This window comes from Sminthopsis crassicaudata, chromosome 4, assembly GCF_048593235.1.
Source record: "Sminthopsis crassicaudata isolate SCR6 chromosome 4, ASM4859323v1, whole genome shotgun sequence".
NCBI classification, from domain to species: Eukaryota; Metazoa; Chordata; class Mammalia; order Dasyuromorphia; family Dasyuridae; genus Sminthopsis; species Sminthopsis crassicaudata.
Window position 1 is genome coordinate 371,393,261 of NC_133620.1, and position 25,873 is coordinate 371,419,133.

General features: G+C 37.2%; 2 long non-coding RNA genes across 2 annotated transcripts in view; one reads left to right on the plus strand and one right to left on the minus strand.

The window, feature by feature from the left end:
• Positions 1-25,873, minus strand: part of LOC141539377 (uncharacterized) — a 57,619-nt gene that overhangs the window by 14,389 nt on the left and 17,357 nt on the right. Inside the window, exons 2-3 of the long non-coding RNA XR_012481287.1 lie at positions 3,757-4,848; positions 1,993-2,124 (exon numbers count right to left, since the gene is read on the minus strand). This is a non-coding gene — a long non-coding RNA (uncharacterized LOC141539377). The remainder of the gene's footprint in view (positions 1-1,992; positions 2,125-3,756; positions 4,849-25,873) is intronic.
• On the plus strand, positions 11,644-14,849 carry LOC141539376 (uncharacterized). The gene is made up of 2 exons (XR_012481285.1): positions 11,644-11,774; positions 14,036-14,849. It is a non-coding gene; the product is annotated as an uncharacterized LOC141539376 (long non-coding RNA).

Consider the following 25,873-nt stretch of genomic DNA (forward strand, 5'->3'; position numbering starts at 1 on the left):
TAACTTCCTTTCTCTGGGTTTCAATTTCCAACTAGACTACATCAGGAGTATTAAATTCAAACAGAGTTTGCCACTGAATTGCACATAAGGATCCCTGCTGGACACACAATGACTTAGAAAGTCACAAATTAGCATTCTCTATGTTTTATCATATTTTTATTTATTTTGCTAAATATTTTCCAGTTGATTTTATTCTGTTTTGGGCTGCCCTAAGGCAGATTGCTGTTCATATTGGACTCTTGACAACTCCTGTTTGAAATCTCTGGTCCAGATACTTCTTTCAAATTCTTATACCCTGCATTATATGGTTAGGTATCTTTGTTTATGGTTATTTTGAATGTTTCCATTTAGATTGTATCTCCTCCAGGGCATTTGCTAACAATAGGTAATTTTTTTTGTACTGACCACAGTTATTCACAAAAGAATGGGTACCATATGGCAGGTGCTCAGCAAATCCATACTTTTTGAGTAATAGACTGCATAAGGTCTTTGAGGGCTTACATTGTTTTGTTTTCCTCATTTCAGTTCTTAGCAACGAGGAACCTTTGTTGAATGGAATGGAATTCAAATGAATAAGCTTCACAATACTTTCCTAAGGAGGTTCATTATACCCAACATGAATCATGTCTCCCACCTCCAACGCTGAGATTGCACCACCACTGACACCTCTTTAGGAATGTTATATCAAGAATTTTCAAGTTCGTATTCTTTCTACAAAATGGGTTGGTACATAGGGAACTCATCTCTGAGCCACGAAGATCTGTGTTCAACCTCTGACACTTACTAGCAATGTATATGTAAAGCACTTAAAACTCTCAGTTTTAAGTTAAAGTTAAATTAAGTTAAAACTCTCAGTGTTCTAGGGCAACTCTGTTGTAGACATGTGACCTGCATTAGTAGAAGGAGTTACCTGTTACCTCATAATCCTTATCTCTACATAGAACCAACCATACATGACTCTCTTCAGAACATTTCATTGGTTTGTTATAACTTCCTGAATAAAATCCCAACTCTACAGGCTGTTTTTAGCTTAGCTTGGCAACAAAGGCTTTCTTCACAATGACACCACTGATGACCACTGTAAACTGACTAGCACCTGACTTTATATTTTCACTCCCAACATTCTCTATGCCATAATGTTCTCCTTCAAATTGTCCCATCTATTGAATTCTTAGCCTTCATTAATTACTTGAACCTGTTCAACATCAGAAAATTCATACTGGAGTGAATGTGTATAAGATTTTTAAAGTATTGGAAAGCCCTCAGCAAAGTTGATTCAACATCACTGAGTATGAGAGAAAACCTACTTAGTCCAGCTAACTCTTATCTATTTGGTTTACAGATATTTCTATTAAAAAATATAAAGTGATTGGGACAGCTAGTAGGTGCAGTGGATAGAGCACCAGTCCTACAGTCAGGAGGACTTGAGCTCAAATCTGGCCTCAGACACTTAACACTTCCTGACTATGTGGGAAAATCACAACTCCAATTAACTCCAAAAATATGAGGTTTATTTATGAATCTCTTCTGTATTTTTCAATTACTTGTAGAATTCAGGCTATTATTTATTAAGAACACATTTATTATTGCAACAAATTTGATTTGTCTTCTAGAGGAAAAAAATTCTACCCATCCTTTAAGATCCAGCTCAAATGCCAATTCCTCTAGAAAGCTTTCCTTTCCCTAAAGTTGGCAAAACACTTCACAAGTCAGCATAGCATTACTATGCAACAGATATGGAATAGGTACATTTCTATGCCAGTAACTGGGGGTGAAGGTGGCAGTGAAGGGAACATGGTAAGGGAGTGTTCAAAGAAGTATCAGAAGCAACCCTTGCCTTTAGTAGTTCATAGTCATTTTGGGAAGGCTTAATACACACATATAAAAATGTAATCAATCAATCAATCAACCAACTTTTACTAAGAGGCTACTATGTCTTAGGCTCTCTGGTAGACATTCAGGATATAAAGACAAAAGTTAGGTAGTTCTTACCCTCAAGGAGATGGCTGTCTTCTATAAGGCAAAGACTTGCTCTTAGTATGTGCAAATCCTGTGCTTGGAGGATGGAGGTTTCAAGGTGAACAAGCCCCAGGCACAGAGGGAAGATCCAAGGTGAGACATCAACTAAGGAATGATGGCAAAATTCAGAAATTCAGAAGCAGAGCTGGGAGGAGAATGAAGATTGACCTGCCTGGATTCCCCAAAATTGAAGGAACAACATACACACGCAAAGTATATGCACACATATACATATACATGCATATATAACATTTTATCTGCATATATTTATATATGTATGTGTATCTATTGTATATGTGTATAGATACATACATACACATAAACACTTTTAAGAGGATGAATTTTTTTTAAAAATAGATGCTTGCATTTTCTACTTGACAAATGGTCAAGAGATATGAAGAGATAATTTTCAAATGAAATTAAAATCTTTCTCACTTTTTTCTTTTTTGATCTGATTTTTTTATATGTAGCATGATAAATGTGGAAATATGTATTGAAGAATTGCACATGTTTAACATATATTGGATTACTTGCTGTCTAGGGAAAGGGATTGAAGGGAGGGAGGGAGGTAGAAAAATCTGGAACACAAGGTTTTGCTAGGATGAATATTGAAAACTATTTTTGTACATATTTTGAAAATAAAAGCTATTATTAAAAAATGTTAAATAGGTGCTTGAATGTGTGTGCATTGGAAGGAAAGTGGATATGATCCTTAATCAAAATATGATTAGAGAGGTGAGAGAGATTTTGCAAGGTTTATGCTGGATTCAAGATAGAATGAGGAGAGAGAGATGATCAGAAGCAAAACTGGCCTTGGCAGGCAAACAAAGATAAAGTGAGGTCTGCAATGATTATGAACCTTCCCCTTGCAGCTCCTTTGTCTCTTCTTCACATCTAATTCTTTCCTATTTCTATTGGAATAATGTCTCAAATAGCTGTCAGCTAATCCCTAGAAAAATGTTGGTTAATAAGTGGCGTGGGCAGCTAGATGGCACAATGGATAAAACACTGGTTCTGGAGAGGGGGCCATTTGTGTCTGGCCTCAGACTGTCTGTGTGACTCTGGCAGAAAGTCACTTAACTCAGTTTGCCTCAGTTTCCTCATATGTAAATTGATCCAGGAAAGGAAATGGCAAAACATTGTAATAACTGCCAAGAAAACCCACATAAGGATCAAGGAGAAATGGACATGACTGAAAATAATTATATAATCACAGCAGCAGCTAGGGAGTGTAATGATTAGAGTACCAGTGGGAGTTGGGAAGATCTGAGTTCCAATTCAGCCTCAGACATGTACTAGCTGCATGATCCTGGATAAGTTCACTTAACCTCATTGGACTCAACTCCTCATCTGCAAAATGGGGGCAGACTGGAGATGGAAATGGCATAACTCTACAAACAAATCTATGAGATTTCAAAGAGTAGGACATGACCAAACAAAAACAAATATTGAATATTACTTTTACTAAGGGGAATCTTTTTGAAAACCAAAAGTCTTTCAAGATACTGAGACGGACAGAATCTTATGGGTCTGGTAGATATTTTGAGGGCAAGATGATTTTCTAAACCATATTGCATAGATAATTATTTCTTCTGGTCTATCACATGGTCAGACTAAGAAAAACAATAGATGAAGGGAAGAAGAGTAGAAAAGGAGGGGAAAAAAAGAAAAATAAAAGGGAGAAGAAAATGGAATAGGTGAGAGGATGATGAGAAGAAAAAAGTGAGTTTTGTTCACCTTTGTGCATCAATTTTTTTAAAAATTGAAGTTGCTTTCTTCCTTGGTATTTTTTCTTCTTTGTGCATCATTCAGATCAAGGTCATAGGCATTTGTGTTGGTGGCTCAGTCCTGGAGCTGACTCTTGTAGAGACAATATTAACAACTGATGCTGAATTCAGAAGATTTGGAAGCATCACACTGGAGAGAGAAGGGTTCTGGATTTGGCTCTGAAATGCCCAGGTTCGTGAGGTCTTGATTTGTGGGACTTCAGGCAAGTCACTTCTCTGAACTTTAGTTTCTCTTCCCATGTACTGTAAAATGTGTACCATCCCCTTATTTCACAAAACTCTTATGGGGCTCAAATAGAGGAGGAAATATAAAAATGCTTTGTGAATTTTCAAGTATTACATATACATAAAAAGTAGAAGGAAGTATAAGATGAGTTATAGTCTGGAAACCTCATGAATTGGTTGGAGATTGTCTTTTCATCAATCAGCTCTGCACCAAGCAGGTGCATAGACATATCTCTGAGATATGTCTCAAAATGCTAATAGCCTTGGAATTTTCTACTTATAGTTAATAAAAAGGAATGAGAAAAAAACAAGAGATAACCTAATAGACAATGACTAAAAGTGAATATATGTTGACTTTAAAATTGCCTAAGCATAGATGCTAAACTCCATAAGAAATCATTACCAGTAAATCACATGCAAATATATGTGTCCCTCCTAACTAATCTAGATTCTTGTTCCAGTTCTGCTGCTGTGTAATATGATAGCTATCTTCAGATATTCAAAGGGCTGGGACATGAAAGAAGTAGACATGTTCTGTTTAGCCCCAGAGGGCAGAAATAGGAGTCAATTAGTGAAAACTGGAGAGATGATGATTTAGACTTGATAGAAGAAAAAAACTTTCCAGCAGCTGGAGAGCTGTCCAAAAAAACTCAATGGGCTGTCAATGAGATCCTACTTTTTGTACGTCATCAAATGGAGGCTGGATGACCACTTGTTGGCTGAGTTATAGATGTCCTATTAGATCCTTTCCAGTTCTGAATTTCTATGTGTGACCTTAGACAAAGCAATTCCTCTCACTGAGCCTTGGTTTCTCCATCTGTAATAGGACAAAGTTGGGATAGTTAACTTTTATGATGTTTTTCAACTCTTGCTTTTTTTATTTCAATGAGTCTAACCCTTACCTCACATTAAATATCCCTGAAAAAGGTTGGGGAAAGTCTGGATGTAGAGAAGGCATTAATAAGCATGGTAACTTTAAACAGCCTCTCCCCCACCCCAACACACATTTCAACACTTCCCTCCCAAGTAAAACTGTTAGATCATTAGCAAAGATTACCTTTCAGTTCTCTTTCCCAAACTGCTCTCAGCCAAAAAAAAAAAAAAAAAAAAAGGCTACTGTGCTATGAGTTAAGACCAAATAAATAATTTTGTTACCCAAAGAATCATGTTTGCAGAATCATGGGAAAGATAACTAATCCATTAGATAACAGAATCAGGCTACAAAATTATTTCCCCAGCCTAAAAAAATGGAGAAAATCTGATACAATTAAATTGAGTGAGAATAAATACAAAATTATATACTTGTATTTTTTTTTAAATGATGGGTACTGTGGTCAGACAACAGTAACCACAAATCCAACAAGTTAACACTGGGACATGAGCAGCCAACAAAGCTAATAGATGAAGAACAGTCCCATGTCCAGAGTGATGGAAGTGATAACCCTGCTATATTGAGCACCTGGGTAATGCTTTGAATAGATTGCCCATGACTAGTGTCAGGAAAACCTGAATTCAAATTAAATTTCAGACTGTTACTAGCTGTATGATCCCGGACAAGTCACTTAATTCTGCCTGTTTCTTTATTTATAAAATGAGCCAGAGAAGGAAATGGTAAAGCACTCCAGTATCTTTGCCAAGAAAATTCAAAAAGGGGTGGGGGAATCTAAGGAGTCAGACAAAATTGAAAAAAATGAATGACAACTGTATCCTGTATAGGTCATATCTAATCCATTCAGTTCTGAAAGTCACATCTAGGAAGAAAATTGACTTTTGTTTCATGTTCAGAGGAAATCAATTAGGGAAACTTGGAAACAATGCCAAAAATGTTCTTTTAAAGGGAGTGGGACTGTGTAGTCTGAAGAAGAGAAGACTTCAGGGGAAATATGATATGGCAATCATATGGCACAGTGGACACAGCACTGGACCTGGAGTCAGTGAGATCCTAGGCAAGTCACTTAAGTCTACCTCAATTTCCTCATTTATAAAGTGGAAATGATAACCCTTGCCTCACATGTTTGTGGTAAAATGATCTATTTGTAAGGCAGTTAGAAAACTTTAAAACACTATACAAATGCCAAGTATCATTATTATTACATCTTGAAATAGTTGGAGAACTGTCTCAGAGAGGATAGAATAGATTCATTCTGACTGACCCATTGAAGAGAAATATATGAACACTGAAAGGAAGTTACAAAGAAGCAAATCTAGGTACCAGGTAAAAAAAATTATTCCAATGGGTGGAACTGACCAAAAGTGACCAGGCTATCTAAGAAGACAATCAAGTTCCTCATCTCTAGAATAGTCAAGTGGAAGTTGGACTACCACTTGTGAGAAATGTGCTTGTTGAAGAAATGGTTACTGCTTAGATATAGTTTGGTCTCAATGACCTCAGTGACCCCGAAGTTATACTTTGGCCATGCGGGCATTGCTGAAATATATAGCACTTGTCATTTTTAGTGTTTTGAGGGAGCCAGGATGTCTTGAGTGCCATTTTTAAAACTAATATCTAATAATACATCATAATCTCCAGAAAAAAGAATTCTAGATTTAGAGGAAGAGGAGCTAAACCCAACTATATGACCTTCACTATATATCACTTTAGTCTTCTAGATTTCAGTATTTTCACTTATAAAATGATTGGTTTTGGACAGAATGATTCAGGAACGCTTTCAACCTTTTCAACTAATGTTAAAATTATCTAGGTGGTCAGCACAAATATATAACACAATACTTAATATATAATATAGTTCAAATATATAAAATTACCAAAACCATGGGCCCCATTTCTAAAGAACTCATGTTTTTCATTAAAAGTTAATTTTCTTAAGATTAGATTACTCAGCTTAGGGTTTTTGTATTTTTATTTATTTTAATTTTAATTTTTGGAATAAACATTTCTACAATGATATAATGAAAAATTACTGCAACTGAAACTGCCAATCTATCATATATAATTTGCTATTTCTCTTCAATATATAATAAAATTATCATGTAAATTTCTCTTTTTTCCTTTTTTCTTCTTTCCTCTCCCCCCCCCCCCAAGATAGCTACCATTACACACAGGCATATATATATATATGTGTGTGTGTGTGTGTGTGTATGTGTGTGTATGTATGTATGTATATGTATATGTATATGTGTGTATAGACATATATATGTATATATGTGTGTGTATATACATATATATGTATATATGTGTGTATTTGTATGTATGTTAAATCACTCTACACCTATATTTTATTTATCAATTCAGAACATATGAAAAGTTATTTAGCTCCTTGAAACATGAAAAGAATGAACAAATATTAGATAAAAAAGAAAGCATTACCAACCCCAATCTGTCCTCTTTTTCTCTCTTCACAAATCTAAATCTTGAGATTCCTCTTGTGTTTGCAAGAGGGCTAGAGGTATGTAATGAAAGGAATGCCTCTCATAAAATTGTGGGGATGAAATAATTATCAGAATTCATTGGCCTTTATTCCAGGAGAGGGTAGTAATTGTATTATTTTTATAACAACTTCTCCCATGATACTTCTTCCCCTTCCCTTTTGGGAGAAGGAAGAAGATATTTAGTCATTACATAAGCTGTGGCCAGCTCATCAAAAACTCATCAGAAAATGCATTTATGAACTCTGGAACACAAGGGAGAAGTAAGGAAGGCAAGAAAGAGATAATTAACATTGGCAAAAATGGTGGTAGAACAGTAGGAAATGGCTGACTTAGGCTTTGAGTACCACAGTCCTCTGAATCTAGGAGTGTAAACTAGTTCATTGGATAGAAGGTTGAAACAGCTTGATTCCAAAGATTGGACATCAATGTAGAAAAATGTGAAAGGAGAAAGTCTTAGGCCATGGGCTAGAGCTCCTTGGCTTAGATCTAAGAAGGCACCTGATGTCTAGAGAAACTACAATGGTTGGCAAGGTCTTGGGTCTAGATTAGATTCTTCACTAGGATACTAGACTAAGTTTCTGTGAAACACAAATATAAATATATTTATTATGCCCATAGATTGAACTAAATTGTCATTTCAAAGGAATTAAGAATAGTTTTAATTAGTTAATAATTATTATTTGGTCCACTGAATTATATCTTGGGAAAGCAAATTGGTACATTTGGCAGAAAAGTATCAAGTGAGGGGGAAGAGAAAAATATTTGGAAAGGTCCAATCTCAATCAAGCAAAAATAATTTGTTATTTGTTAAGCATTTACTCTATAACAGGCACTGTGCCAAGTGCTAGGGATTCAAAAAGAAGCAAAAGACATTCCTTGTCCCCAAGGGGCTTACAATCTAATGGGAGAGAAAACATATAAACAAATAAATACAAAGCAAGTTGTAACTAGAAATAAGAGGAGGAATTTGAGGAGGAAAAAACAAACAAACAAACAAACAACCTCTTCCTTTCCTAGCAGTTTAGGAGCACTTTCTGGAAGAAGAAAGGGGGTGGATTTCAGAAGTGGGGAAAAGATGAAAATGGGAAGGCTTATGGATCAACTGGAGAGAGGTAGGCAGGCCTGTACAAGGCCTCTGGTTCAGAAGTAGGAAGGAGATTATCAAACAAAGGGGAGCAAAAAAGTATTTAAGGAGCAATACTATGATGTAATCCAATAGAAAAGCTCAGGGACAATTACAGAAACCAACCAGGAGGAGGCTTTCTAGGTCTCAGTGAATGAATCCACCCATGTCCATCCCCACTCCATAAAGAAGGAATGCTGCTGGACTTCATCGAGGGACTCAGGATGAAGGAAAGGATGTCATATTTAAGCAGCAAGTGCTAAAAATGGGACAGAAGCTTATTCATATGCATATGCATTAAGCTCCCCTACCCACCCATCTTCATTTCCTGAGCCTCAAAAGGTCCTCTATCATGCTGCCCCCCAAAGTTCATGCCAGTTTCAGACATTTCAGAAGGACAAGGCTTCTATGAAACATAAATCTGTGCATATATATGTAGCATACCAGGCAGGCACCTCGAGAGGAAGGCAGATATCATCAGTTACTGGATAATTGCCAAACTATAATTTTCTATATAAAGAGTGACTTTGACAAGTCATTTCAGGAACCAGAGATGGAACTCCCTTGGTGGGAAGATGACTGGCACTTCTTGTTGTTTCTGCCATCCCAGGAGATGGATTAAAAGCCCCCAACAAAGGCCACCTTCTTGAGCACTGTTCTCTCTGAGTCTGTAAGAGTGTCTTCTCTGCATAAGTCCAAAGGGATTCCTCCACAGCCCTAGTAAGTTCCTGTTTAGGCCAAGAGGGACTGATAACATGTTATGGCCACAACTGAATACAGTACTCCACAGTACTCCAAGTGTATCTGGTCAAGGCACAGTATAGTGCACTCCATTTCCTTGTAAGTGGTACATTCCAAACACAATAGCCTTGGAGTGCTTCTATCACAATATGGTTTAAGATTCTACTGCATTTTAAACTGTTTAGGTACCAAATATTGTCTTTGGTTTCTTACTGGTTGTTTAAAGTCAAAGAAGATGCCCTACTACTTGTGGTACACTACAAATCTCCCTGCCACCCATGTCCAAAGCTCTCACAATAGCACCATTCATGCTCTCAGAGCAGTGCCCACCGCCACTTAGCCCATAGAAGTGCCCATTTGGGCAGCCACTCCCATTCAACAGAAATATCTACCCTAAAAGAGGTCACATCTATGAAACTATGCACTCCACCCCAAGCCACAAAATGAAGCTACCCCACCCTAGGAAATGCTATATTCTGGAATAAAAGCAAATAGCAACTCCTGAAGAGGCAAACACCAGATCCAACAAGGAATGTTCTACCCATCTGGCTTTGTTTCACTTAATCAATTTGCTCACTCTAACCATGTCTATGATTTTCCCCAATTCCAAACTCAATAGAGAAATCTATGATTGGAAAGACATAACATCCCTGTTTGTATGCTCCTTTCCTTCTCCTCCTATTATGTAATCCTATTGTGACCAACATGAGGCCAGTTCTACAGATTATTAACTCCATGGTCTCTAACCCCTTCCCCAAATTCCTGATTCACACCTATCTCCCAATGCAGGAAGGCTAAAAGGCACTTTTCCATTGTCTTTTCTATGCTTCCCTTAAAAAGGATCAAATTTTGGAGGGAGAAAATGTAGTTTAGAAAGTCTAACAAGAGAACTATCCTAAAAAAAAGTTTCATTCTCCCCTAATCTTCTTCCCTGACATTTCTTGGTATCCTTTTCCTTTCATTCCCCCTTCTCATCTAGAGACTGTTCCTCTGTATGATTAGGGGGCTCTTACCTGCACATAGAAATACTCATATACGCCCACAAACACATATATACATATACCACACTATGGTGGCATATGTAACACTTATAGAGCAAAGTTTCAAAGTATAAAAGCTGGAAGGAATCTTAAAGACTATCTACAATCTAATCCCTTTATTTTTATAGGTGAAGGAAATTGAGATTAAGAGCCCAAGTTCTCCCAACTAGTAAGTGTCTGAGCCAGATTTACAATCCATTTTTTTCAAAATTCAAATAAAAGTTGTTGTATGAACTGATTCCTGCTCATTTGATTTTCTTGATGCTGTTAACTAGAGGATGAGGGTGGATGGGATGGAGCCCATCCCCTAAACCAGGGGACAGGGATGCCAAAGGCAAGAACATAGAAAATTAGCATTCAAAAAAGATAACTGAAGAATGTATGAAAAGGCAATGGGGGAGGGGCAGCCCCAGAATTAGGTCCACAGGAGAATAAAGAGAATTAACTCTATAAAAGGATAACCAAAAGTAGCCTATGTTTAGCACTATAAAGATTGCAAAAAACAAAAACAACAACAAAAAAAAAAACCCAAAAACAAAATACTTTACATGTGTTATCTTCTTTGAGGCCCACAACAACCCTAGGAGAGAGGAACTATAGAAAATATTTTTACAAATGAAACTAAAGACAAGTCAGCTGACTTGTTCACAGCCACATAGTCAATGTGTATTTCAGATAGCATTTGAACATAGCTCTTCCTGATTCCAAATCCAACACTCTACTAGTAGACTATTCTGTATCTCCAGAAGAAGAGACTTCTAGTTTGTAAACTTGGACTTCCTCATCCCAGTCTCCTAGTCCCAAATTATCTTTTTTCCAAATGTTCTTCAAAGGAGATTATGTGAAAAGATCAGACTTAGAATAGATTTCTGACTCTACAATCTATAATCCCTGCAATCTTGGGCTGATTACTTTTCTGGGTCTCTTTTTCCACTTTTGTAAAATGAGGGGGTTGGATTTATTTGACCTCCAAAGTATTTTTAATTATGAAAATGTTGTAATCATAAATCCCCTCTTCTCTCCCCTCCTTTCCTGATCGAGAAGGAATAAGAAATAGGAGTGACCAAGGAATTAATACATCATCAGAACTTTCCTCAAAGTTGCTGATAAGATGCCAATCTGAATTGATTAGAGTTTCCCCATGTATGAGTTCCTAATATCATTGGGCACATGCCCCATAGGTACATACACACATACCCAAATATGCTGAACAGCTTGCCTTGTGACATCAACTCCAGCTGGGCCAAGGGCCTGACTTTGCCAGGTAACTCTGAATTCACCCAATAGTTACCATTGATGATGCCAGTGATGAGATCATAATCGAGAGTTAATTTCTTTCCGTAGATCCCAGTTCAGCAAGCAGAGGGTAACTCCATCAGCCCCGGCACAGCCAGGTTTTCCATCTTTCCCACTCGGCGACTTGTCAAGTTCAATTAACATCAAGCCACAGTAAGTTGAAGTTTGACAACTGGAAATAATCATTCCTATTACACTTCTCTTCTGTGTTTGGGCTTCAATATTCCAGAAAAAATGGAAATTTGGCACTAAATTATATATTTCAGATCACTGAAACTTTGAAAGTGCTTTTGACTTTTTCTTTTTTCATTAACAAGTTATATTGTCCCACTGACTAAAACTTGGATTCTCAGTCATTTTAAGAATTTGGATATTTTATCATTGTTCAGTTTAGGGTCCCATGGGGCTGAATACTTAGAGTACTTTTTTTGTGTATTTCTTTTTTTTTCTCTTCACTCTCTTCCCTTTTTTTCCCCTTCCTTACTTTGTTCCTTTCTTCTTGAATATGAGTTAGAAGTAGAAGAAATTTAGTTCAAAGATACATTTTAGAGACAGGATAGATTAGAAAGTACTATCACTGATAAACTGAACTTGGCCATTTAAAATGACTAGGAACCACAGAAAAGGGTCACAGGTGGGGAAAGAAAAAATTTTTTTTCTTTTTTTCTTTCTTTCTTTTTTGGTGAGGCAAGCCCAGGGTCACATAGCTAGGAAGTATTAAATATCTGGTCACATTCTGCTAGTATTAAGTACCTGAGGTCAGATTTTTTTTTTTTACTTTTTAAATTTTTATTTTATTTTATTTTATTTTATTTTTTGGTAAGGCAAATCCAGGGTCACACAGCTAGGAAGTATTAAATGTCTGGTCAACATTTTTTTTTAATGAGGCCAGATTTTTTTTTAATTTTTAATTTTTTTTTCTTTTTTTTGGTGAGGCAAGCCCTAGGGTCACACAGCTAGTAAGTATTAAATGTCTGGTTACATTGCCAGTAAGTATTAAATATCTGAGGCCAGATTTTAAAAAAAATTTTTTTAATTAATTAATTTATTTATTTAATTTATTTATTTTTTGGTGAGGCAAGCCCAGGGTCACACAGCTGGTAAAATATTAAGTGTCTGGTCACACAGCTAGTAAAGTATGAAGTGTCTGAGACCAGATTTGAAGTCAGGTCTTCCTGACTTTTCAGTCAATTCTCTTTATTCACTGTGTCAACTAGCTGTCCCTAGAAATTTCTTTTGTAAAAACTGAACCCCTTGTAGCTCTGACAAGTAAAATTTTCTACCACCAAAAAAATGGCCACCAACACAAAGTAACTACAATTCCCCAAATAACTTTCTCCTATCCTGATTTTCTGACATGGTCATGTCAATTGAAGTAAAGGAAGAATCACTGTATCATAGAATATTAGCACTAGAAAAGAACTTAGAGACTATATCAATAGTTTAATGAGAATCATTTCAACACTATCTTCATGTGATCATTTAATTTCCACCAAAGGCTTTAACTAGGTTTGGGTCAACTGGTGCTTTCACCCTAATCCCAGTCTTAGAGGAAGAATAATTTCAAATCATAGCACTAAGGCAGTTTCTCCTTTCTGCTAGGATACTTGCCTTCCACTGATGGTAGAAAAGTTACCTAGTTAATATTTCAGGACCAGATTCCTGTTGACTAATAACTGATATCTCTTAACTTTACCCTCTACTACTACACCAAATTTCTAGACATTTGGGAATAGGTGGAAAAGAGGATGAGCTAGGTGATAAGAATGAGAAGAATGAGCTAAAAATGGGTTTAAGGTAGAATAGTGGACAGATTTTTTTTGAACCCAATTGGAATCAGCCTTCCTCAGACAATTAGCTGAGTGATCCAGCTGGATAAGTCGCAAATGTTACATGCCTCAGTTTCCTTGTCTGTAAAAGAGGGAAAATAATGCAGGATTTTTATAAGGTTGTGAAAATCAAATTAGTTAAAATGTGAAGTACTTTGCAAATCTTAGTTATAGATAAGTGCTGCCATTATCATTATGATTATGTTATCATTACAAATAGACTAGTGACAAAAATTGACTATCATTATTAATTAAATTGCCCAAGAATTAAGCTGAGATTGTCAAAGGTTCTAATGTAGGAACATGTTGGAATGTTAGAACAGGGATTTAGCAACCCACTGAAGCATGGGACTATTATAGAAAATGAGGATTAAGATGTGGGGAGTGTCTAAAAAAAATTTTTTTTCCTATAGAGATCTTTTTGGTCTTTGATTCCCCTCTTAGATCAGAAGAAAAACTCAACCAGGCCCTAAAGGGAAAAGGGGATCAATATGTGAGAGAAGAAAAAAGATAGGACCATAAAACTCAGCCTTCTCAATTTGTCCTCCTCACATGTATATTTGTCTGATGTTTCTTCATTTCTAGGGTGTATGGAAAAAGAAAATCAAATGTCGAGTGAAGAGGACAAAAACAAACCCTGTGAGCCCAAGTGCTGCGAGCCCAAGTGCTGTGAGCCCAAGTGCTGTGAGCCCAGGTGTTGTGAGCCCAGATGCCAACCAAGCTGCCTGAGAAAACTTCTTCAGCGGTGCTCTGAGAAATGCGCTCCAACCTGCCCAGTCAAGTGTTTCCCATGCCCTCCTCCGTGCCCCAAACCTTGTCCTCCCCCATGTTGTCCACCCAAATGTTGTCCTGCCCCATGCTGTCCACCCAAATGTTGTCCTGCCCCATGCTGTCCACCCAAATGTTGTCCTGCCCCATGTTGTCCACCTAAATGCTGTCCCCCAGCATGCCCTTGTCCCCCCAAGTGTATCCCCACGTGTATCCCCACCTGTCCTCCCTGTGCTCCCTGTGTGCCTCCCTGTGTGCCTCCCTGTGTGCCTCCCTGTGTGCCTCCCTGTGTACCACCTTGTGTACCACCTTGTGTACCACCTTGTGTACCACCTTGTGTACCACCTTGTGTACCTCCATGTATACCTACATGCATACCTCCCTGCACACCTGCATGCCCTCCAGCATGCCCTCCAGCATGCCCTCCCCCGGAATGAGGAGCCTTGGACATTGATCTCCAAGCAACACCAGCAACAATAAGCAACAACCAACACCAGCAACAAGAAACACATGCAACATCAAGAATAGCAACATCACCATCACCACCCTAAGCATCTCTGTCCACCTTGGGAAACTGTAACTCTGAAGCCATGAACTGACAAGTAAATTGTTCTCTGCTGTGCAACAAAAATTTGTCTTTATCTGCCTTTTTTTTTGGGGGGGTGGGATTCATTTGAAACGAAGTGGGCAAGCCAAATTACTTGGACCCAACTTCTTTTTTCCATAGTCAACTCCCTCTTTCAGAATTTAACCTAGATTACCAATAGGCAGGCAAATAATTGAGGTATGTTCCCAACTTCCCTCTCTCCCCCCCCCCACTCCCCGCAGTGGATAATCCACTGGAAAATTTATACCTTGGCCTCCTTTCATACTTGCTACCTTCCTGAGTCCCAAATAACACTTCCAGATACATTGAAGTACATTCTGAGAATGGCTTGCCATGTGTGAAAGAGCACAGGACTTGGAGTAGAAAGAATCTGGTTCTTGAATCCTGGGTCTGGGACTTAACTATAATGCCCTGAACAGATTTAATTTCTCTCTCTGGATCTGTTTCTTCACTTGCAAAGTGAGATTTCTAATCTCTTTTCTAATTTTAAATCCTCTAATTCTATTAATCCCGATTAAAATAGGTCAAAGCTATTTAAATTTAGGATGCTAATTACTGGGGGTGGGGAATAAGAATTCACCAAATCAAATACCAAAGTTTCAGAATCAAAACAATGTCAAGTTCAATCTATACCTGAAAAGAAATCTTTACTATAGAGCAACACCTAAAACATCAATGAAAACCCAAGTGAGAACACACTGCTCTCCAAAGTAGCCCATTCCATTTATGGAGGGATCTCATCCTTGGAAAGTCTTCCCTGACTTCAAATCTAAATGGGTCTCTTTGTGGTCACTGTTCCCTCTAGGGCCAAATAGATGAGCTCTTCCAAAGCATATGTGTCACCCACAAGTATTACTCTCGCCAACTCCATCCCACCCCACCATTACTCCAGGCTGTCTTAGAAAACCAAATACTTCAGCTCAATACTTTGATGGCATGGGTTCAATATCCTGGATCCATTCCTCTGGATATTCACAAGCTTATCAATATCTTTGAAAAATAAACACTGGTCCCCAGAACTGAACACAGTAATCTAGAAGTCTGACCAGAGCATAGTACTGTAGGAGTAACATTATTTCTGAAAGCTATGACTCTCTTAAATGGCAGCTATATATTTGCATTAGCTTTCTTGGTTATACATATCTCCTGTTTATTCATATAGAGAATTGCAGTCTATTAACCCACAGACACATCAATAGCTTTTTCAAACATAATCAACTTTGCTCTTTTGAATTTATGAAGTATTTCTTGAACCCACGTATAAGGGTTAACGTATATCCCTATTCAGTTTTTATTAGATTCAGTCTGATTTCATTTCATAGCCAAGTAAGAAAAGAGGAAATCTTTGTGGTGGTAAGATCTGGATTTGATCAATGAGCCAAGATGGTGGATTAGGACTACCAGCTGAATTCTCCCAACATTCCTCTCTAAAGAACTGTAAAATAATGCCTCAAGTCTAATTTTGCAAGGCCTAAGAGAATTTGAAGTAGTCAACAGAAGAAATAGGAAGCACCAGTGTCAAGGCTTGTCCCCAGCCCATATAAGCAGCAGGTACTGCTTTGGAAACATTCAGCTCAAAGACAGTAAATGGATCATATAATTCCTAAGAAAGAGATTACACAGGACTCTTTATTGGCACTGGTACAGCTGGTCCTGATTGGAAACTATTGCCTATACACAGTCCTGGTTTGTAGTTCCAGAGTGGGGAGGAGTACACAAGGGAACGGGAACCTTGGTCATAGCACCAAAACAAGGAGCACTAACATGTATAGCTGTAAAGAATAAAGGTTCCAAACTCAGTAAAAATTGGTGGAAGACTTAAGAGATAAGAATGGTAGAGGAAAATTGGAAAAACATGAGTGATGCAAGAAAAGTATGAAAAGATAATTAACAGCTTGATAAAAGAGGCATAAAATATTAAAAGAAAATCACACTTGAAAAAAACCAGAATTGGTCAATTGATAAAAGAGGCATAAAAATCCACTCAAGAGAAGAATGCCTTAAAAATTAAATAAAAATGTAGGTACAAAAATTCATTGAAAAAAATCTTTAAAAAGCAGTATTGGCCAAATGGAAAAGGAAGCTAAAACAAATCTCACTGAAGAAAATACTTAAAAATTAGAACTGAGTGACTAGAAGCTAATCATTCCATCAGATATCAAAAAACAATAAAATAGAGTCAAAAATTTAAAATAGAAGAAAACATATTTCATGCAAAAACAACTAACATGGAAAACATAGATTGAGGAGAGATAATTATTTGATCAAAAAAAGAGTTGACATATTTCAAAAACTACCCTGATAGCTTAGATCCAGAGAGTAAAATAAAAACTGAAAGAATCTACCAATCACCTTCTGAAAGAGATCCCCAAATGAAAACTCCTAGGAATGTTATTAGACAAATTTCAGAGTTCCCAAGTCAAAGAGAAAATACTTCAAATAGCCAGAAAGAAACAGTTCAAATATTATGAGACCATAGGCAGAATCATACAAGATTTAACAGTTTCCACATCAAAGATGCAGAGGACTAATTCAGGATATTTGATATTCCCCAAAACAGAAAATCTAGGATTAAAACAAAGAATAATCTACCCAGAAAAACTGAGTGTAATCCTAAAAGTAAAATGGATATTTAGTGAAATAAAAGAATTTCTGATGAAAAGACTAGAACTGCATAAGAAATTTAAACAGAAAACTCAAGAGAAGCATAAAAAGGTAAACATGAAAGAAGAGTAATCATAAGAGACTCAAAGTTAAACTGTTTACATTCCTATATGGATGATACATGTAACTCCCGAGAACTTGATCATTCTTAGGCAGTTAAAAGGATTTTATGTAAACAGAGGGCATGGGTGTGAGTTGATTATGTTGGAATGATCTCAAAAAAAGAAGGAGGGATGAGAAAGAGGTAGAGAAGGGAGGGTAGAAGAAGAAGAAGGAAGAGAGAAATAGAATGGGGGAAATTATCTCACATAAAAGAGGCATTCAAGGAAGAGCTTTTATAAAAGCTTTTTATAATGGAAATGGGGAAAGTAGGCAATACTTGAACTTCTTATTGGAATTGGTTCAAAGAGGGAAAAATACTATATACACACATATATACATATATGTATATACACACATGTACATTGTATAGAGAAATGTTAACTTATGCAATAGGGAAATAGAAGGTGACTGAAACAGAGGGTGGATTCAGGGAGGCAGTGTTTAGAAGCAAAACAAACTATTGAGGAGGGACTAAATTTTAAAAAAGAGGAAGAAAAGATGAATATGGAATGGTGGACTCATAACTCTGAATGTGAATAGGATGGATATAAACAGAATCAGATCCAGAATGAATTAGATACCAGAATCCAACAATATGTTGTTAACAAGAGACACACTTGAAATAGAAAGGCATACCCAGAGTTAACAAACTAGAGCAGAAACTAACATGCTTCAACTGAAATCAAAAAAACAAAAAACAAAAATAACCAGGGGTAGCAATCATGATCTCAGACAAAAGGAAAGCAAAATTGGCCTAATTAAAAGAGATAATCAGGGAAAATACATGCTCCTAAAAGATACCATTAGAAATGAAGTAATATCAAAAAAAAATCATAGCGAGTTTTTCTAATAAAAGCTTCTTAGTTCAAATATATACTGAGTATGTATAGATATGTGTCAAACTAGTAAAAATAAAAGCCATTCCCCAACTGGGAAATGGCCAAACAGATATAAACAGGGAGATTTTTAGAAGAAGAAATCAAAGCTATCTACAATCATATGAAAAAAAAGATGTTCTAAATCATTACTAATTAAAGCAGGGATTAATAAAACTTTTTTCACTCATGACTACTTTTCATTCAAGAAATTTTTATATGACCTCAGGTATATAAAATAGTTATATAACTCAAACATTTACTGATAATAAATCATAATTTCATCATACCCCCCCCATGTTCAGTTACAAAACCCCATATGTGAACACAAAACACAGTTTGGGGATTAAAGAAATGCAAATTAAAACAACTCTTAGGAACCACCTCCCATTAAAAGGTAACAAATGTTCCAAGAGATGAAGGGGAAATAGGTATACTAGTGACCTACTGGTAAAGAGTAGTGACAAGGCCAACCATTCTGGAGAACAATTTGGAACGAACTTAAATACCCTTTGATCCACCAATACCACTACAAGACCTGTCTCCCAAAGAAATTAAAGAAAAAGAAAAAGTTCTTATATGTATAAAAAGGAGCTTTTTTATGGTAGCAAAAATTTGGAAATCAAGGGAATGCTCATCAAAGGCTGATTGGGAGAAGGGTTGAATGAATTGTGATAGAGTACCATCGTGCTATAAGAAATGATGAAAAGGGGTGGTTTCAGAAAAATGTGGCAAGACCTATATGAACTGATGCAAAGTGAAGTGAAAAGAACTGGGAGATCATTGTGTGCAATACCAGCAGTGATGTGATAATGATCAACTCTGAAAGACTTGACTAGTCTGATCGATCACCAGATGATGTCCTGATGTGTGAGTTAGTTGGATTGAAGCAAGGCACAAACTAGCCTGGCCCTCTTTTCCAGAATCATTGAAGTCAGAGGCAGGACAAAAGTCAAGATAATTAGCAATGGCTGGAATGCAGTGGATGGATGACCCTGGCATCTTTGATAAAGTCGGACCAAACTCAAAGCACTTTACAACATCTGCTTTATCTGTCTTCGAGGCCATTGGAACAAATTGTTCTTTTCTGTCCATTCTGCCAGGGGAAATCTTCCCATGCTTGAGGTAGCCATCTCCTCACAGATGGATTTGAGACCTGTCAGTTGCCTTCACCCTGCTTTAGCCCACCTGATGATATGGTTTAAAAGGTGTGGCCAGAGGGTGAGTCCTGGGGGTGGCCACAGGTGAATACTGGATGACAGGTGGTCTCCAAAGGTGGATGAGCAGCCCTGAAAAAAAGAGTTCGGCAGTCCCTTATCAGTGATGCTGGTTCTCTGCAAACACCCAGTTTATCCTGAACTCTTATTAGCCAAATAAAGGACTTTAGGGAAGCTTATTTCAGCCTCTTTTATGAGGTTGGTTGATTAAACTAGTCCCCAAGGATGTCACCTAACTGCACTATCTCTGGATCATAGGGTCTGAAAGGATATCCTTCCAAGGGTAAAAGAAATGTCCAAGTTGGGTGAATTACCAGTATCTTTGAAGCACTTGCAAATCATTTCTCCATTTCACTTCCCTAACAAGAGGTATTTCATGGAAACCTGGATTAGATCTGAGTATTTGTTTCTGTGGTAGCATTGACCCATGTCCCTGGTCAAGCCAGAGTTACTGAGGCTTGACCTCAGTCAGTCCTCATTCTCTCCTTCTTAGTTCTGAGAGACAATGAGATACAGTGGGAACTTATCTTGGAAAAGTCACTAGGTCTGAATCCACTCATCTGTAAAAAGAAGCCACTGGGTCTATTTCAACTATATATCTTTTGTCCTTACAGGACTGGGGTGGAGAGAAAGAGAGCCACTGAGGAAGACTAGCAGCAATTTGAGTTTGAGGACACCTAGGAGCAACGCTTTATTCTCCCAAGTAGATGGAGCCCAAGATAGATATCACCTAATTTCTACTTTCCCAGCAAAGAGCCAGATCAAAGGGAATTCAGGGAAAGAAATACTTTTTGTTTATCATCTCCCTCCTGTGCACAGTAATTATACCTGGACATTAATAACCTCTTACTCAGCCCATAGTGGAAGAGTGTTTTATAAATAAACAGCAGAGCAGAAGAATGCCATCACAAGAATTTGTGATTGCAAGGTCAGATGGCTCCCAGATAATGGGGACTCCTTTGAAGAGGCAATACCATCAAACCCTAAGGGGGGCAGAAGAGGGGCAGTCTCCTTTGTAAATGGGCATGAGTTGCCCTGCCCTGAAAAAGACAATGTGGAAGAGTGGGAAACAGTCTAGAGTTGGAGTGAGGATACCATTGGGTTTGAATCCTGGTTCATTCATTACTTGTATGCCCACCTTAAATCATTCATTTCACTGAATCTCAATTTCCTCATTTGTAAAATGAGGAAATTGGTCTATAAGGTCTCTTTCAACTCTAAAATGACAATCCTGTAATTTAAGAATCAAGCAGGATCACTAGCCCAGTTTTCCAGGACAGGTTGAAGACATGATGCTGCTAACTGAATATAAATAATATTAGTAACATGGAGCCAGAGAATCATAAAACTCACAACATGTCAGAGCAAGAAGAGACTTAAATAAATGTTTGTTAAATTCTGGTGATGATTCCTCATACAGAAACCAAGGAAGCATATTCCTTTCCACTCTACCAGCAGAAAAAGCACTAGATCAGTATTAGAGTCTAAGTGCAAATTATGGCTATCACTTATTTACCCTAACTGTAGGCAAAATTCACTTCAAGATCTCTGTGGGCCTTAGTATCCTCATCTGAAAAATGAGGAGATTTGATATCCGTTCTTTCCAGTTATAAATATACATGATTCTGAGGCTCAGAAAGGATTAATAGAGGTTGGACTAAGAGCATGTCTTATGTGTCATAAAAAGAACGCTGAATTTGGAGTCAGGAATCTTGGGTCCAAATCAACTCTAGCTACCCATCTCCTAACAAGTGATGAACTCAGGATTCAGAATTTATTTTGCATAACATTTTATAGATATGTCCAATGATTCTTCATTGGATTTGTTTTGCTTGACAATACATATTTATTATGAGGTTTTCCTTCTACACAGTGGGTAGGGATGTAGGACAGAAATTTTTATTTACTGAAAAAATAAAATTTAATTTTAAAAACTGATACTCTGAAACTAGCACTAGATCCTTGGCAATTCACATGACCTCAGCTTCCTCATCTAAAATGAGAGGTTGAACTACTAATCTCTATGAAGTGCCTTTTAGCTTCTTTTTGATATGTTCCTATAGGGACTTGGTCCACAGTTCTTACTATGATACCATAACACTTTGGGAGCAGGAACGAGGTTGAACACTATAGATGAGTCTGGGAAAGATAGTCCTTTATGATAAAGCAATGATTAAGGGGAAAAAAAAAAGGTTGCCAGAAAATCCTCCCAAAATTTCCCAATATGCCATTGACAATGGGTCCCAACTTGTTACCACTTCTCTTGCTGCTTAATGTCAATGGGTTCTCAGCTGCAAAGGTACCAACATACTTCATTACCCCCTTTGTTGTCTCTTATCTTCGAGACCTAGAGTACCACTGCAGAGGGGATTAACCAGACCTGTCCAAGGCCCCAGGGAAACTGACTGAGGTACTGACATGCACATACTTGGAGGTTTTATTGATGAATACATGTCTTAACTACTCAGATGTCACAATTGTTGATGCTCATCAAATAAATAGATGTATAAATACAGGAAAGCTATTTGAAAAACACATTAAGATGCTGAGATAGAAACTAATTGTTAAAAGTGCATACCAGAACACTTTCAGCATGTATGTATTTTTAAGGGTGTATGAAACTTTAGGTGCTGGGTATTTGAACTTATTCACTTTTTTTGTCTTTACATTTGTGCATTTGTGGACTTTTTTTTAAATCAGATGACACACACCTCACCCCAGTGATTCAAATTCTCTCTACCCATCACTTTCAATGTTTCTCTTAGCCTGGCATCCCAAATTGAATACAGCACCCCAGGTGAGGTCTGAGGAAGGCAGAATACAAAGGGACCTAGATATGACCTTCCTGTTTCTAGAAGTTCTAATTTTTTTTAAAGCAACCCATTACCATTTTTGGCCATATCATCACCATAGTAGCTGCCGAAACTGTCACAATCCTGACACATAATAGGTTCTTTTTTTTTTTTTTTTTACATAATAGGTTCTTAATAAACAGTAAACTGTTTGTTTGATATAAACAAGGATCTCTTCTACCTGAAAAAATGATCGTCCAGCAAAATCTTGAGGATCTCCAATGGGAAGAAGAGAGGGATTTCCCAAAGCTACTGAGCATTTCATTGAATAGCTCTAATTGTTAAAGACGAGTTGTTTTTTTGTTTTTTTTTTCTTTTTTTGGGGGGGGGTGTGGATTCTGACATCAAGCCCAATACAGTTCCTTGATTCATCTTAATTTAAATTGTTTTGTCTGCCCCTGAAAGACAATACCTGGAGACAAATGGGTAAAAATTAACTGTGGAACATTTCAGCTCAAGTAAAGATTCTAATAAGTAAAGTTGTCCAGTGCTGTCCAGTATAAAAGTAAGAACAAACAAGCTTGTCACTGGTTGGGTTTAAGAAAAGGCTGAATGACCATGGGGCAGTTAAGAGGCACAATGGATAGAATGCCAAGACTGGAGTCAGGAATGCTCATCTTTCCAAGTTCATAACCACATACTTACTAGCTATGGGATCTTCAGCAAGTTACTTAACTCTATTTGCCACAATTTCTTTACCTCGAAAATGAGCTGGAGAAGGAAATGGCAAACTATTCCAGTGTCTTTGCCAATAAAATCCCCAAAAAAGTGGTCAAAAGAATTAGAAATGATTGAAAAATAACTAAAAAAATCTTGGAATGATTGTCACCTGTTAGAGATGCTATAGAGGAAATTAGGAAATTGAATTAGATTAGAAGTTTTTAACCTTTTTTGTTCCCTTTGATAATCTTGGTGAAGACTGTGGATTGTGTCTCAGAATAATAAAAATATTTTAACACATTTAATATTTTAAATGAATAAGATAAAATACATTTTGGTATTACAGAAGAAAAAAAAAACATAATTTTTTTCTCATCTAAAGCCTGACTTCCTAAAATCCATGTACAGATTCTTTGGTGGGGTCCATGCCCAGAATTAGAGTACATCTGAAGTCCAAATTTATCTCTGAGATTCTACAGTGTCTTTTGATAAATTATAAAATCCTCAATGATGGGATACCCTTTTCTATCACCCTCTTAGTCTAAAACACCAAGTTTTATTAGGGAAGGCAACTACTGAAGCTCCTCATGAAATGAAATGAAGTCAAAATAGCATGTTACAAAAAAGTGATCCTTCTTCCTCAAATTTTCCTGGGGCAGAGATCTTTTGCCCCTATTATGGTATTCTTAAATAGTATTATATCTATTTGTTACATATCATAAACACATTATGGAATCTTCTAGGGCAACAGTAGCCCTAGCATAGTGTATAACATGAACTTAATGTTGATTGACTGACTGGCAAGGACTATGGAAATTTTCACCTTTTAAGTATAAGTTTGATTTCTTCTACTCTAGATAATTTAAAATATTGAATTGATTATTTTATTTCTCCCTTTCCTGTCTCCCCTCACCAGTATGGGAGTGGACTGCTCTAGAACAGACTGGACACCTCCCAGAAAATCAGCCCATCAATAGTATTTCTGGCCTTAATTTCTCTCTAGGAAAAAAGTATGGGGAAATTTTGTTATAGAAGGAAAAGGAAAGGAGGGGGGAGAGATGAGAAGCCAGGAAAAGACTTTTGAATGCAAATGGAATTTCTACTTGTTAGATTAAAATTTTGAACATCCAGCTCCTCTCTCTGACCAAACAAAGCCTGATGAGCCCTCTGAGAATAAGATTGAGTCTGGAGAAGCCCAAGTTCAAAATGAATACAAAGTAATTGTGTGAGAATGAGTCTCTGGCTTCAGACCAAAAATCTTTTTTGGATTACCAGTAGAGAAAATCCTGGATTCAAATCCCACTTTAAACCCAAGCTGTGTAATAGAAGGCAAGTCATTCAACCTCCCTGTGCTTCTGTGTTATGAAAAAAAGAGGGGACTAGATTTGATGATATCTCCCTTCTCTTAGAATTTCTATTATGTCCAATTTGAAGTCCTTTCTCTGACTTACCAACTTCTAGTATAATGCTGAGTAAACTACCTTCCTGCACTTAAGTTCCTTCATCATGGATTCATTCATTCATTTAACAAGTATTTATTGAGTGTTGACTATGTGCAAAATGTTAAAATGAAGGATTTAGACTAAGGTAAAGTGAGATCCTTCCTAGCTCTAACTATGATTCCTACTGATTTCTCCTCAAGCTCTTCTGATCCAAAAAGTGACACAAAGAGAAGGGAATTACAGAAAATGATGGAATCTTCCCCCAGGGAAATCATAAATGCTACAGTCACATGAGGCACCCTGCAATACGCCTGGCATCTCATCCCGTAGTGAAACGGGAATGACCACATTCTGCACCCTTCGGTTTTATCAGAATCACGGCTCTGTCATATGCAGACAGGGCAAGGCAGAGAGTGATTCAGAGGAGTCTGGGAACCTTTATGATCTGAGCAAAGGCTATATTTAGTTAATGGGGATGAGAATAGCGATGTCATGAACACACCTGAGTCTCCTCTACAGGTCTTGGCTAATGACACCTTGACTCCCAATAATGACAGCTGCAGAAATCTGGAATCTTGCATCTTGGACATAATTAAATCAGATTAACCCCAGTCTTGCTGCAGGGTTGGGAACAGAGGAAACTAATTGGGATCATAGGATATGGAGCTAGAAAGAGAGACTATTCCAAATGCCTCATTTTACAGATGAAGAAACTTGGACCTAGTAAGAGTATAAGGAGCAAGTTTCACTCACAATAAGTAGTAAAATCTGGATTTGAAAACAGGTCTCTTGACTTTCATTCTTTCCCCCCATATCTCTTAGTTGTTGGAACAACTTTTCCAGAGCATATTGGGTAAATTTTCAAAATGCCAAGCCATTGGGCAGATTTTCCAATCATCAAGCATTATCGTTCATCTGTGTTTAGGGTATTAGAATTGCAAAATTAAAAATGAAACTGTCTTGTCCCTTAAAGAATTTAAATTCTATCTGTTAACACCACTACTGAACACTATCACCACTGATGCTATCCTTTGTCCCAAGCAAATCATTCTCTCACTCTCTTACCAAGTAACTAACTACATGTAGAGCTCAGGGATTGGTGGTAGTTTGGGGTATGCAGATCTGAAAATTTCTCCCTTTGATTATCCTATACTCTATGTAAAGAGACACAACACTACATACATGTACATGCTCACACTTTCACATAATATAAGAACCAAAGAAAATTAGGGAAGG